At 47.3% G+C, this 13,587-nt stretch overlaps 1 protein-coding gene across 3 annotated transcripts in view; it reads left to right on the top strand.

Annotated features, from left to right (window-relative positions):
- Positions 1-13,587, top strand: part of sh3glb2b (SH3-domain GRB2-like endophilin B2b) — a 120,812-nt gene that overhangs the window by 67,413 nt on the left and 39,812 nt on the right. The window lies entirely within an intron of this gene.

The raw sequence follows: 13,587 nt of genomic DNA on the forward strand, positions 1-13,587 counted from the left end.
CTGTACTGGCGTTGCTCCCTGTTGGATACCGTGTATGTGTTTAAGAGTCAAAGAGTCAAAGAGTCAGGCAGCACGGAAACAGACCCTTCACTCCAACTCGTCCATGCTGACCGGGTATTGTAACGTTATCTAGTCCCATTTGCCAGCGTTTGGTCCATGTCTCTGTGAACCCTTCCTGTTTATAATGGTGCCAGGCATTCCAAAACCTGTCCTCACACAATGACAACATTCCTCGGAGCACTGGGCACTGGTCAAAGGATCAGAGGTCATTCCCCACAGATTAAATGTCATTGACGTCAGGGATTGCGGACACTGGCCTCGGGGTCAGAGGTCACTGGCTTTGAGTTGGGGCTCACTGTGTGGGGAAGGGTCAGAGGTCACTTTGGTTGGCAAAGGGGTGGGTGTGAGGGAGGTCAGAAGTCCATGGTCTAGGGTCAAAGCTCACCGTTTCGCTGTCACAGTTCAGTGGCCTGGGAGTTTGGTGGGGGGGGGGGGGGGTCAGAGGTCACTGTGCAGGTGGCAGGAAAGGTCTGAGGTCAGTGGCCTGGGGGTTTGGTCAGGTGAAGGGGGTCAGAGGTCACTGTGCAGGGGGAGGAGAGGTCTGAGGTCAGTGGCCTGGGGGCTTTGGTGGGGGGTCAGAGGTCACTGTGCAGGGGGAGGAGAGGTCTGAGGTCAGTGGCCTGGGGGTTTGGTGGGGGATGGGTCAGAGGTCACTGTGCAGGGGGAGGAGAGGTCTGAGGTCAGTGGCCTGGGGGTTGACTGTCTCTGGCCTGTAAACTCAGAGTCACCTCCATGTCCCACGAAGGAAAATTTGCATTGAAACACTTGGTAATGACGGACCCTGGGAGGGTGGGATAGAATTCCCCATTTGTCTTGCTGTTCACTCCAGAGAGAGATGGAAGTCTCATGTGTTTCCAGAATCTATTCTGTCCTTTTTGTTCTTTTATCTTCAGTTTAAACTGAAAGCTACAAACAGAATGTTACACTTTCACATTTATTTTATTCATCGTGTCATCTCCACCTTGAATTATTAATTCGGGTCTTGACTTTGTTGTGGCAGTCCCGATGTCAGTTCCCCAAGGGACTGTTATTAATAACTGCTGGAGGATCTCAGGACAGGAAACAGTGGATGGAAACTGCCTACACTCCCTCTCCCTCACACTCCCTCTCCCTCACACTCCCTCTCCCTCACACTCCCTCTCCCTCACACTCGCGCTCCCTCACACTCCTGCTCCCTCACACTCCCGCTCCCTCACACTCCCGCTCCCTCACACTCCCGCTCCCTCACACTCGGGCTCCCTCACACTCGGGCTCCCTCACACTCGGGCTCCCTCACACTCGGGCTCCCTCACACTCCCTCTCCCTCACACTCCCTCTCCCTCACACTCCCTCTCCCTCACACTCGCGCTCCCTCACACTCGCGCTCCCTCACACTCGCGCTCCCTCACACTCGGGCTCCCTCACACTCTCGCTCCCTCAAACTCGGGTTCCCTCACATTCCCTCACACTCCCGCTCCCTCACACTTGGGCTCCCCTCTCTCATTCTCACTTTTCTTCTCTTTCCCTCCCTTCTGTCTTTCTCTCTCTCTCCTTCCCCGTCTCACTCTCTCACTGTCTGCCTCCTTCTTCCAGACCCTCTCTGACCTCTATCTCTCTCCCTCCCCATCTTGTTATCTTTTGTTTTTACTCTCCTCTCTCGTTCTGTTTTTGTTCCCCTCTTTCTTTCAGTCGGTCTGCGGTCTCTCTTTCTTTCTTTCTCTCTCTCTCTCTCTCTCTCTCTCAGTGCTTGTGTTCTAACTCTCCTCTCTCCCTCCCATCTCCCTGTCTCCCTGTGTCTCTACTTGCTCCTTTCTGGGCCTGGCTCTTTATTTGCCAAGGACTGAGGGGAACACTACCCTGGTCCTCCCCTCTCTGTGCCTCAGCGGCAGTGAGGGAGACTCAGGAACTGCCCAGGGAGGGAGCCCTGACCCCTCACTACGCGAGTTCTTCAATTGCAAAGCCTCTCTCTGTCAGCTGCTGCCCTCTGCAATGCCTGCCCGGTGATCACTAAGGATAGGAACAGGAAGAGGCCATTCAGCCCCTCGAGCCAGTTCTGCTCCTCAATGACATCAAAACTGGCAGCCCGTTCACTATCGATCCCTTCATATTTTTGAATAATTTCTGTTCAGGCAACAACAGGTCTTTGTGGAAGGGAGTTCTCTATTTCCACCATCATTTCTGTTTCTCAATTACGTTCCTGGAAGGTCTGAACCTAACTTGTAGATGATGTCTGAACACAAGAAAATGGATTTCTCTCTCTCTCTCTCTTTCCCCCCCCCCCCCCCCCATCTCTCTCTCTCCCCCTGTCTCTGTCTGTCTCTCTCTCTCTCTCTCTCTTTCTCTCTGTCTCTGTTTTTCTCTCTCTCTGTCTTTCTCTCTCTCTCTCTCTCTCTCTCTCTCTCTTTGCATCTATCCCATCTGTTCCTTTTAATAAGATATTTTGAAAACCAACCAAACTTCTTAATCTTCTCAGTTTTGGGAAAGTACCATTTGCAAAATCTGGATTTGAGAACTGATTCTGAGTGGTGGTGATGATTGTAAAGACCCACCTGGTTCATTCATGCCCTTTGAGGAGGGTATTCTGTTGTCATTACCTACAGGTGACTCCAGACCCACAGCAACTGGGATAATTCCTGACTGCCCTCTGACACAGTCCCAGGGAGATGTTCAGCTGAATGAGCCTCAAATGCCAGCCTTTCCAATGATCCCGATAAAAGGCAAATACATCCAGCAACCAATTTGCACACAGCAGGATCCCACAGACAGCAAGCTCCCACAGAGAGCAGGATCCTGCAGACAGCAGCGTGTCCAGCTCAGTTGCTTTTTAAGTGACACAGCTGCTGGATCAGTATTGAACAAGACCCTGATCTCCCTGCTTTTCTTTAAAAGCAGCACGGTGGCTCAGTGGTTAACACTGCTGCCTCACACCGCCAGGGTCCCAGGTTCAATTCCAGCCTCAGGCGACTGACTGTGTGGAGTTTGTACATTCTCCCCGTGTCTGCGTGGGTTTCCCCTGGGTGCTCCGGTTTCCCCCCACAGTCCAAAGATGTGCAGGTCAGCTGGATTAGCAGTGGACAAGTGTCCATGTGTGGGCCAGGCTATGTTAGCCATGGGGAGTGCAGGGGTAGAGGGTTGGGTCTGGATGGGATGCTCTTCGGAAGGGCACGTGTGGACCTGATGGGCAGAATGGCCTCTCTCCACCCTGTGGAATTCTATGAAAGTACTGCAGCATAGCAGACAGGGTCTTGGTTTAATTCTCAAGTGAGGGAGTATTTTGACTTCTCTGATTTTTCCAGCTCTTTTAATGTTTGAAGGGGAAAGAAAACTGAAAGGTTGATGCTTGACCTGTGTCATTTTCATTAAACAGTGTCTGCAGCTTGGCCAGTTGCAGTTACCAGCTCTTTGCTGAATTATTAATATCTGGGCACTTCAGGAGAGAGCAGGAAACAAATCTGAAATGAGGCCTGCTTCTGCTGGCATCCATTGACCCAGGCCAGAGAGTGAATTCTGTCAAATTTATAGTAGTTCTTGAATGTTATCAGAGAGAGAGAGAGAGAGAATGTTCACAGAGCCATCAAGATGTACAGCACAAAAACAGACCTTTCGGTCCAACTCGTCCATGCTGACCAGATATCCTAACCTAATCTCGTCCTATTTTTCAGCACTTGACCCATATCCCCTTCCTATTCATATACCCATCCAGGTGCTTCTTAAATGCCTCCACCACTTCCTCTGGCAGCTCATTCCATACATGTACCACCCTCTGTGTGAAAAAGTTGCCCCTTAGGTCTCTTTTATATCTTTCCCCTCTCCCCTAAACCTATGCCCTCTAGTTCCCGACTCCCCCACCCCAGGGAAAGACTTTGTCTATTTACCCTATCCATGATCCTCATGATTTTATAAACCTCTATAAGGTCACCCCTCAGCCTCCGACGCTCCAGGGAAAGCAGCCCCAGCCTGTTCAGCCTCTCCCTGTACCTCAGATCCTCCAACCCTGGCAACATCCTTGTAAATCTTTTCTGAACCCTTTCAAGTTCAACAACATCTCTCCGATAGGAAGGAGACCAGAATTGCACGCAATATTCCAGCAGTGGCCTAACCAATGTACTGTACAGTCGCAACATGACCTCCCAACTCCTGTACTCAATACTCTGACCAATAAAGGAAAGCATACCAAACGCCGCCTTCACTATCCTATCTACCTGCGACTCCACTTTCAAGGAGCTATGAACCTGCACTCCATTTTTTGGAGAGGTGACAGGCTGATGTGATGATCCTGGAAGTGATCCGGTGACCCTTCTTCAGAAGTGGACCCGAAAGATTAACTCTGCTTTCTGTCTCCACAGATGCTGCCAAACCTGCTGACTTTCTCCAGCGATTTCTGTTTCCCTTTTGGATTTCCAGCGCCCGCAGTCCTTTACTTTAGTTCAGTGTTGCCCCAATTATTATCTATCCTCACCAACTCGAGAGAGAGAGAGAGAGAGCGGGGGGAGAACATCCTGCCCATGATCTGAACAGATATTTGTTAGGTACAGATCAGCCTGCTATAAGGTGAACTCAGTATAACACATTTGGCGAACTGGGGACTCTGTTTCTTAAGTATGAACTTTTAATACGTGTGTTGGTTGTGACGCTTATTACATCTAGGAGAAAGTGAGGTCTGCAGATACTGGAGGTCAGAGCTGAAAAATGTGTTGCTGGAAAAGCGCAGCAGGTCAGGCAGCATCCAAGGAACAGGAGAATCGATGTTTTGGGCATGAGCCCTTCCTTCATTCCCGAAACGTCGACTCTCTTGCTCCGTGGATGCTGCCTGACCTGCTGCGCTTTTCTAGCAACACATTTTTCAGCTCACGTTTAGTACATCGCCAACACTTTAAGCGCTGTTTCTAAAGCGTGATTTCTCTATGATGCGGGGTTGCACAAGAATGTAACCATCATGTTATAGAGGAACGACTGGTGAGGAACAAATTACTGGAATTTGACGCTGGAATCTGTACTGAAAACAACAAATGCTGGAAATCACAGGCAGCATCCTAGAGACAGAGCAAGTTAACGTTTCGAGTTCAGGTGCTCTGATAAAGAGTCATCTAGACTCAACGTTAACTTGCTCTCTCGCCATGGATGCTACCTGACCCGCTGTGATTTCACACATTTGTTAAGCTTGGAGTATAATGTTTCACCCATCCTTGCCATTATAACCCAGGGCTTACCAGGTAAAAAGAACCTAATTCACATTTAACATGTACTTGACTATGAGCAAATCTATAAACAAATTAACCGGAAGGATTTTTTTGAGTTCCTGATTGCCATGTTGTAGGAAGGATATGATTGCAATGGAGGGATTGCAGAGGAGATTTACCAGGATGTTGCCTGGACTTGAGCGATGAGAGACTTGAGAGGCTGGAGTTGTACCCCGTAGGACAGGGAAAGCTGGGGAGCTGACTGGGGTATACAGAGTTTGGAGGGGCACAGGCAGAGTAGATCGGAAGAAACTTTTCCCCTTAGAGGAGTTAGTAAATCAAAATGTGCGGGCAGCAGGAAGGGTACAGTTTTAAGGAACAGGAGGGTTAGTGGGGATTTGAGGAATCTAAGAATTCACCCAGAGGATGATGGGTATCTGGAAGACCCTGCTTGAACGTTTGGCAGAGGCAAACTCTCGGCTCATTTATATGAGCATTTCAAATCCCACAGTATTCCAGGCTATGGGACAAGTAAATAGGAAAGGTCTTTTCCCTGGGGTGGGGGAGTCCAGAACTAGAGAGGCATAGGTTTAAGGTGAGAGGGGAAAGAGATAAAGGGGACCTAGGGGACAACTTTTTCACACAGAGGGTGGTGTGTGTATGGAATGAGCTGCCAGAGGAAGTGGAGGAGGCTGGTACAATTACAGCATTTAAAAGGCATCTGGATGGTTATATGAATAGGGAAGGTTTAGAGGGATATGGGCCTAGTGCTGGTAAATGGGACTAGATTAGGTTGGGTTTCTGGTCAGCATGCATGAGTTGGACGGAAGGGTCTGTTTCCGTGCTGTACATCTCTATAACTCTAAGTGCTGGAAAATGAGATTAGAATAGGTGGATGTTTGACGACCAGTACAGACAATATAGGCTGAAGGGTCTTCTTTCATGTTGATTATAGTTGTGTGACTTATACATAACTAAGGAGTTAATATTATTGATAGAATCCACTCTTGCAAAACTGGTAAAAATATACAAATATGTGAAAATTCCCATTGCTGCACAAACATGTGTTGCCAAAATGTGAATAAAGAAATATAATTCAGAGTATTGGATGTTAAACCTGGCTAAGTAGCTAAAAGGATGAATCGATGAAGATTCGCTGATTGTATCTCGATGTTTTGTTTCTCACTGAGGTAGTTATTCTTCAGCTGTAACCTGTGAAACCCCATTCCTCATGGAAGCTGTTGTAGAGATTCCAATGGTTTCCTTAGTAGACAGTCCCTGTCTGTTTGAGGGATAGGACGCTCATCCTCAGCTAACCAGGGTTCAGGTCTTCAATGGGACATTGTATAGTGAGAGAGAGAGAGAGAGCAACCTTCATCCAGAGGCTATACAGCACTGAAGATGGCCCCCAGGAGGGAAACAAAACATTTATAAAATAATGAACTGGCTCAGTAAACCAACCAACAACCCTGAACTTCAGCCAAAACCATCCTCTCTCAGGATCCTGCCCTGGAAGGTTATTTATTATTCATTTGGAACTTTACATCATTTAAATTAGGAATTTTCTGACACAGGATGATGAAGTGAGATGTTAACTCTTTTTTTTCTCTCTCTATCTCTCTTTCTATTCTCTCTCTCTCTGTTCTCTGTCTCTCTCTCCCTCTCATTCTGTCTGTGTCTCTGGCCCTGTCTGTCTGTCTGTCTCTATTCTCTGTCTGTGTGTATGTCTCTCTCTATTTTCTGTCTGTGTGTGTCTCTCTCTCTCTATCTCTCTACTTTCTGTCTTTCATTCTATCTATTCACTCTGTCTGTCTGTCTGTGTCTCTCTCTCTCTCTCTCTCTCTCTCTCTCTATACTTTCTGTCTCTATGTCTCCCTCGGAGTCTCCATTGCCTGACCTGCAGAGTATGTCCATCATGTTTTGTTTTGCTTTCAGATTTCCAGTTATTTTGTTTTTGTATGATTGGGACCTCAAGTGTAAGTGCGTGTGTAAGCGATTGAACAATTTAACGCACATTAAAGATGGAGATGAGGAAGAGTTTCTTCCCTCACGTGGGTAGTGTATCTGTGGAATTCCTTATCTCCGAGCTCTGTCGAGACCGGTTCATTGAGTATAGTCAGGGATGGGATGGACAGGTTTTTAATCAGGAAGGGAATTATTGGGTATAGGGAAAAGGCAGGAAAGTGAAGTTGAGGATTATCAGATCGGCCAAGATCTCATTTGACAGTAGTCACATGACACCAGGTTATGGTTTATTTGAAATCACAAGCTTTTGAAGCACTGCCCCTTCATCAGGTGAATTTCTAAACCTGTTGGTTTAGGACAGGTAACTGGTGTCGTGTGACTTCTGACTTTGTCCACCCCAGTTCAACCCCGGCACCTCCACATCAAGGTCTCATTGATAGGTGGAGCAGGTTTGATGGGCTGAATGGCCTACATCTGTTCCTATGAGTTAATGATACAGCGCAGGAGGAGGCCATTCGGCCCATTGATCTGTCAGTCAGAGCTGCCCTCCCCACGTGCTGTTTTCTCATAGCCCTGCGGTTTTCTCCTTTTCAATTATTTAATCAGCTTTGAAAGTAGAATTGCTTCCGTCATCCTTTCTAGTTTGTGACAATTTGCTGCGTTAAAACATAATTCTCCATAATTCCCCCTTGCCCTTTGCCAATCACATAAATCTGCAAATTCTAGTTCCCGAGAGGTTCTCCCTATGTACTTCATCAAAGGTCCTAGAGACTGGCTGTGTATATATTATTAATGGAGTGAGCAGAGTTGTGTGAGTTGGTGACATTTGGGAGGATTAATTGCTACCGTTTTATTTCACGACTAACAAAAAGGAAGTCCCTAAGGCACAGTTACTGACAGGCCGTGGCACTTCCAGCCACAGCGAGACGGCTGCCAGACTTTGTAGAAGTGAACCTGAAACATTTTGTTATGAAGTTGAGTTAACCTTAATTTTCCTGAGAGCACTTTGACAAAAACAATGAGTGTGTGAGAGAGGGAGAGAGAGAGAGAAGTTGAATCTTGTTTCATATTCTTTATTCAGTTTGAAAAATTACTCTCTTTTCCAGTTGGAGAGATTTCTCCAAAGTGTCTCCATTGTACCCCTGACTCTGCACTGCCCAGTGTTGGGGTAGGTCTCACTGACACCAGAACCTTGTCAATTGGCAGGAGGCCGCTTGGCCCCTTGAGTCCAGGGGAACTCAACAACAACTTCCACTCGTGTAGCACCTTCAACAGGCGTCTTAACCAGTAAAAGTGTGCCTGAGGTGTATGGGCATCAAAGGAGGTGTGAGGTGATAGGGACTGGGAGCAAAGGGGTGTTCTTTAATGGCTTTTGGAGATACGAGAGAAAGATGGAGGGATTTAAGGAGGAGAATTAAGAGAGAGTGGAAATGAGGCAGGTTGGGGATAAATTATTGAATCATAGAACCCCTACAGTGTGGAAACAGGTCATTTGGCCCAACAAGCTGAAAATGTGTTGCTGGAAAAGCGCAGCAGGTCAGGCAGCATCCAAAGAGCAGGAGAATCGATGTCTCGGACATGAGCCCTTCATCAGGAATTTGGCCCAACAAGTCTACACTGACCCTGTGAGGAGTATCCCACCCAGACCCATTCCCCAACCCTATTGCTCACTGTTTACCCCTGACTAAAGCACCTAACCTACACATCCCTGAACACTATGGGCAATTTAGCATGGCCAATTTGCGCAACTTTGGACTGTGGGAGGAAACCCACGCAGACACGGGGAGAATGTGCAAACTCCACACAGACACTCACCCGAGGCTGGGATCGAACCCAGGTCCCTGGCGCTGGGAGGCTACAGTGCTAACCACTGAGCCACTGTGCCACCCTATTGAGTGCTATAAACTGATGAGGGGTGGGATAGAGTTGACAGGAAGAATCTTTCCCTTTTGGCGGCAGGATCAATAACCAGGAGGCATCTATTTAAGGGAAGGGATACAGGGTTTAGAGGGATGTGAGGAATCTGGAACTCCCTACCTGTAAGGGCGGGAGAGGCTGAGACCCTGGTCACATCGAGGGATTTAGATGTGCACTGGTGATGCCAATGCTGGGAAATGGGATGGGAATAGTGAGGTGGTTGGTTTTGACTGGCACAGACCTGATGGGCTGAAGGGTCTTTTTCAGCGTAGATATCTATGACAGAGATTGATATTTGACTATTGACGGTGGAGAAATGGGAAGATGTCGGTTTTAAATGGGGCTGGAGTGAGAAGGATTGAGAGTCTGGGAAGGGGGGGGGGGGGTGCGGAGGAGTGAGGGGATTTGCAGCGATTGGAGATAGGGAGAGAGGAGGCCACAATTAGGGTTTAAACTTGAGGCATTCGGAGACCTGGTCAGCGAACTGGAGGCAAGGGTGTGATGAGCAAGCTATTGATGGCTTCGAGTTGGCAGATGGGGGGGGGCCAAACCACCAGACCTTTGGATCGGTCCAATCTGGAGATAACCAGATACTTGCTGCAAGCTATCAGAAAGTGTGTGTGTGTATGTGTGTGTATATGTGAGCATGTGTATGTGTGTGTATAGTTGAAAATGTGTTGCTGGTTAAAGCACAGCAGGTCAGGCAGCATCCAAGGAACAGGAAATTCGACGTTTCGGGCATAAGCCCTTCATCAGGAATGAGGAGAGGGTGCCAGGCAGGCTAAGATAAAAGGTAGGGAGGAGGGACTTGGGGGAGGGGTGATGGAGATGTGATAGGTGGAAGGAGGTCAAGGTGAGGGTGATAGGCCGGAGTGGGGTGGGGGCGGAGAGGTTAGGAAGAAGATTGCAGGTTAGGAGAGTGTGTGTATATGTGAGCGTGTGTATGTGTGTTTGTATATGTGTGTGTGTATGTGCCTTTGTATATGTGTGTCTGTGAGTGTGTGTGTCTGTGTATGTGTGTCTGTGAGTGTGTGTGTCTGTGTATGTGTGTCTGTGAGTGTGGGTGTGTGTGTGTGTGTGTCACTGATGTGGACTCAGAGAAATACCAGTGCTTCATTTATCGGATCGTTGAACATCTGTCACAAGAACAGAAAGTGCTGGTGAAACTCAGCAGGTCTGGCAGCGTCTGCAGAGGGAGAAACAGTTGAATTTTCGAGTCCAGTTAATCAGAACAGAGGGGTGGGGGAGGGGGAGGGAGAGGGAGTTGTTGGGATTGAGAGTAGAGGAGGTCAGGGAGGAGGGGTGTGGGAGACAGAGGAGCATTAATCCTTCTCTTTTCTGTCTCCTAACAAGACACAAGCGATGTTTGGTATAAAGAAACATGACGATCTGAGTTAATGGAACACAGCGTGTGTCCTATTGATTTCTCCGTCAGTACCAATGAGTGTTTACGTAGATTTCATCTGAGTCCAATTGGAGCTAATTATTTTTTGTTTAGTTATTCCTTTTCCAGTGCAGTGGTGCGTTCTGTGACAATGCTGTCAAACTCACTGCTACCTCACGGGATAGACGTTTGTTGGATTATACCCACTTCCTAGGACGAGTGTCTCTAGATTTGAGCTTCAAAAAGTCCAGAGTGAAAACCACTCACTGTCACAGAGTCACATGGTTCCCACGTCTGACCACATTTCGGTTTGAAAATCTCATCATTGTTTTCCGTGCCCACGCCCCGTCCCTATCTCTGCAACCTTCTAGACAGCTACAGGATCTCTGTATTCCATCAATAACACCCCTTCTGTACCCCTGCGGCTTCAGGTAGACCTATAATGCATAGGGAAAGAGGTCCAGGATTTTGACCCAGCAACAATGATGGAGGGAATGGTGATATATTTCCAAGTCAGGATTGGGGGTGTCTCTGAGGGGAACTTGCAGGGGGTGGTGTTCCCATGTATCTGCTGCCCTTGTCCTTCTAGATGGAAGTGGGCTTGGCTTTGAAAGGTGTTGTCTCAGGAGCCATGGTGAATTTCTGCAATGCATCTTGTAGATAGTGCACTGAGTGTTGGTGTTGGAGAGAGTAGATGTTTGTGGGTGTGTTGCCAATCAAGTGGGGGCTGCTCTGTCCTGGATGGTGTCGAGCTTCTTGAGTGTTGTTGGAGCTGCCCCCATCCAGGCAAGTAGGGAGTATTCCCTCACACACCTGACTTGTGCCTTGTGGATGGTGGACAGGCTTTGGGGAGTCAGGAGGTGAGTTACTTACCCAGCATTCCTATCTTGCAGCTTGCTGTTATAACTGCTGTATTTATACAGAGTTAAAAATCACACAACACCAGGTTATAGTCCAACAGGTTTAATTAGAAGCACTAGCTTTTGGAGCGTTGCTCCTTCATCAGGTGGTTGTGGAGAACAAGCTTATAACCTGATGAAGGAGCGTCGCTCCTAAAGCTAGTGCTTCCAATTAAACCTGTTGGACTATAACCTGGTTGAAAATGTGTTGCTGGTTAAAGCACAGCAGGCCAGGCAGCATCTCAGGAATAGGGAATTCGACGTTTCGAGCATAAGCCCTTCATCAGGAATGAGAGAGAGTAGCCAACACATACACTCTCGTTCCTGATGAAGGGCTTATGCTCGAAATGTCGAATTCCCTATTCCTGAGATGCTGCCTAACCTGCTGTGCTTTAACCAGCAACACATTTTCAGCTGTGATCTCCAGCATCTGCAGACCTCATTTTTTACTCGAGGACTATAACCTGGTGTTGTGTGATTTTTAACTCTGTACACCCCAGTCCAACACCGGCTCCTCCAAACTGTATTTATACAGGCACGTCCAGGATGGTTCAAAACACTGCAGATTGTTTGAGAGATAGCTGGTTTTGAAGCAGTGACCTAGAGATGCAGTTCCTTTTACTTACACTGAAGGGGGGGGGGGGGGGAGAGCTGGAATTGTTCCTGCCAAAAACAAAACACTTTTGTTAATGTGAACGCCTGGGTTTCTTTGTCAGTCAAAACTTTTGATTTTCTATCCATTTACTGACTTGATTTGCATAATGAATTAAGTTTAGACAGCATCTGATTTAAAGGATCTCCATTAGCTCTCTAAGTTTCAAAAGGTTGCTTCAAGTTAATTGAGCGCTCTGATACCTCCTTTTGCAAACATCAGCACAACTGGGTGAATAATGTGGGTGTTGGGCTGGGATGCACAAAGTCCACAGTCACACAGCGCCAGGTTTGAGTCCAACAGGTTCATTTGAAATCACAAGCTTTCAGAGCGCTGCCCCTTCCTCAGGTGACATGGTTCATCAAGTGACTGCATTCCGAAAGCTTGTGATTTCAAATAAACTAGTTGGATTATAAACTGGTGTCATGTGACTTCGAACAATTGATGGAAACTTTGAGGGTGCAGGATGTGTTTGTGCGGGATTTGGTGAGGGAATGGGTGAAACAGTCAAGAGGCAGACTTGGGGTTTACTGCTGAACAGGAAGGAAACGATTAGCAGCTGTGATTTAGAACATAGTTATAGTGTTTCTCTTGGTGATATCCCTAAACTAGAACTAAAGGGCATAGGTTGAGGGTGAGAGGGGAAAGATATAAAAAGGACCTAAGGTGTAACTTTCACACAGAGGGTGGTGTGTATGGAATGAGCTGCCAGCATTTAAAAGGCATCTGGATGGGTGTACGAACAGGAAGGGTTTAGAGGGATATGGGCCAAGTGCTGGCAAATGGGATTAGATTAGGTAGGGATATCTGGTCAGCATGGATGAGTTGGACTGAAGGGCCTGTTTCTATGCTGTACATCTCTATGAATCTATGACTATATACTGGCCCAGTGGTTAGTCCAGAGAAAATACACTGATTCTGGGACTGTCTTACCTGGAGGGGTTGAGTAGGTTGGGCTTGTGCTCACTGGAGTTTAGGATGAATGAAAAATTAAAGAATGCATTGAGCATGCTTGCCTTCGTTGGTCAGACTTTTGGAGTGCAGGAGTTGGGACATCACGTTGGTGAGAGGTCTTCTGTGCAGTCTGGTCACTCTGTTATAGGAAGGAATTGAACTGGAGAGGGTTCAGAAAAGATTTACCAGGATGTTGCCAGGAACAGAGGGTTTGAGATAGAAAACCAAATGGGAAAGACTGGGACCTCTTTCACTGCAGCATAGGCAATTGAGGTTTCTGAAATTTATAAAATCATGAGGGGTATAGATAAGGTCAATGACAAGGGTCTTTTCCCTAGGGGCCAAGTTCAAAACGAGAGTGCATATTTTTAGGGTGAGAGGAGAAAGATTTTAAAAAGGACAATGTTTTGTGTGTGTGTGTGTGTGTGTGTGTGTGTGTGTGTGTGTGTGTGTGTGTGTGTGTGTGTGTGTGTGTGAGAGATGAACTGCCAGAGGAAGTGCTGGATGTAGGTACAGTTACAACATTGAAACACATTTGGATAATAGAGTCATTGAGATGTACAGCATGGAAACAGACCCTTTGGTCCACACCGACCA

The sequence above is a fragment of the Hemiscyllium ocellatum genome, chromosome 21, assembly GCF_020745735.1.
Source record: "Hemiscyllium ocellatum isolate sHemOce1 chromosome 21, sHemOce1.pat.X.cur, whole genome shotgun sequence".
In the NCBI taxonomy this organism is placed as follows: domain Eukaryota; kingdom Metazoa; phylum Chordata; class Chondrichthyes; order Orectolobiformes; family Hemiscylliidae; genus Hemiscyllium; species Hemiscyllium ocellatum.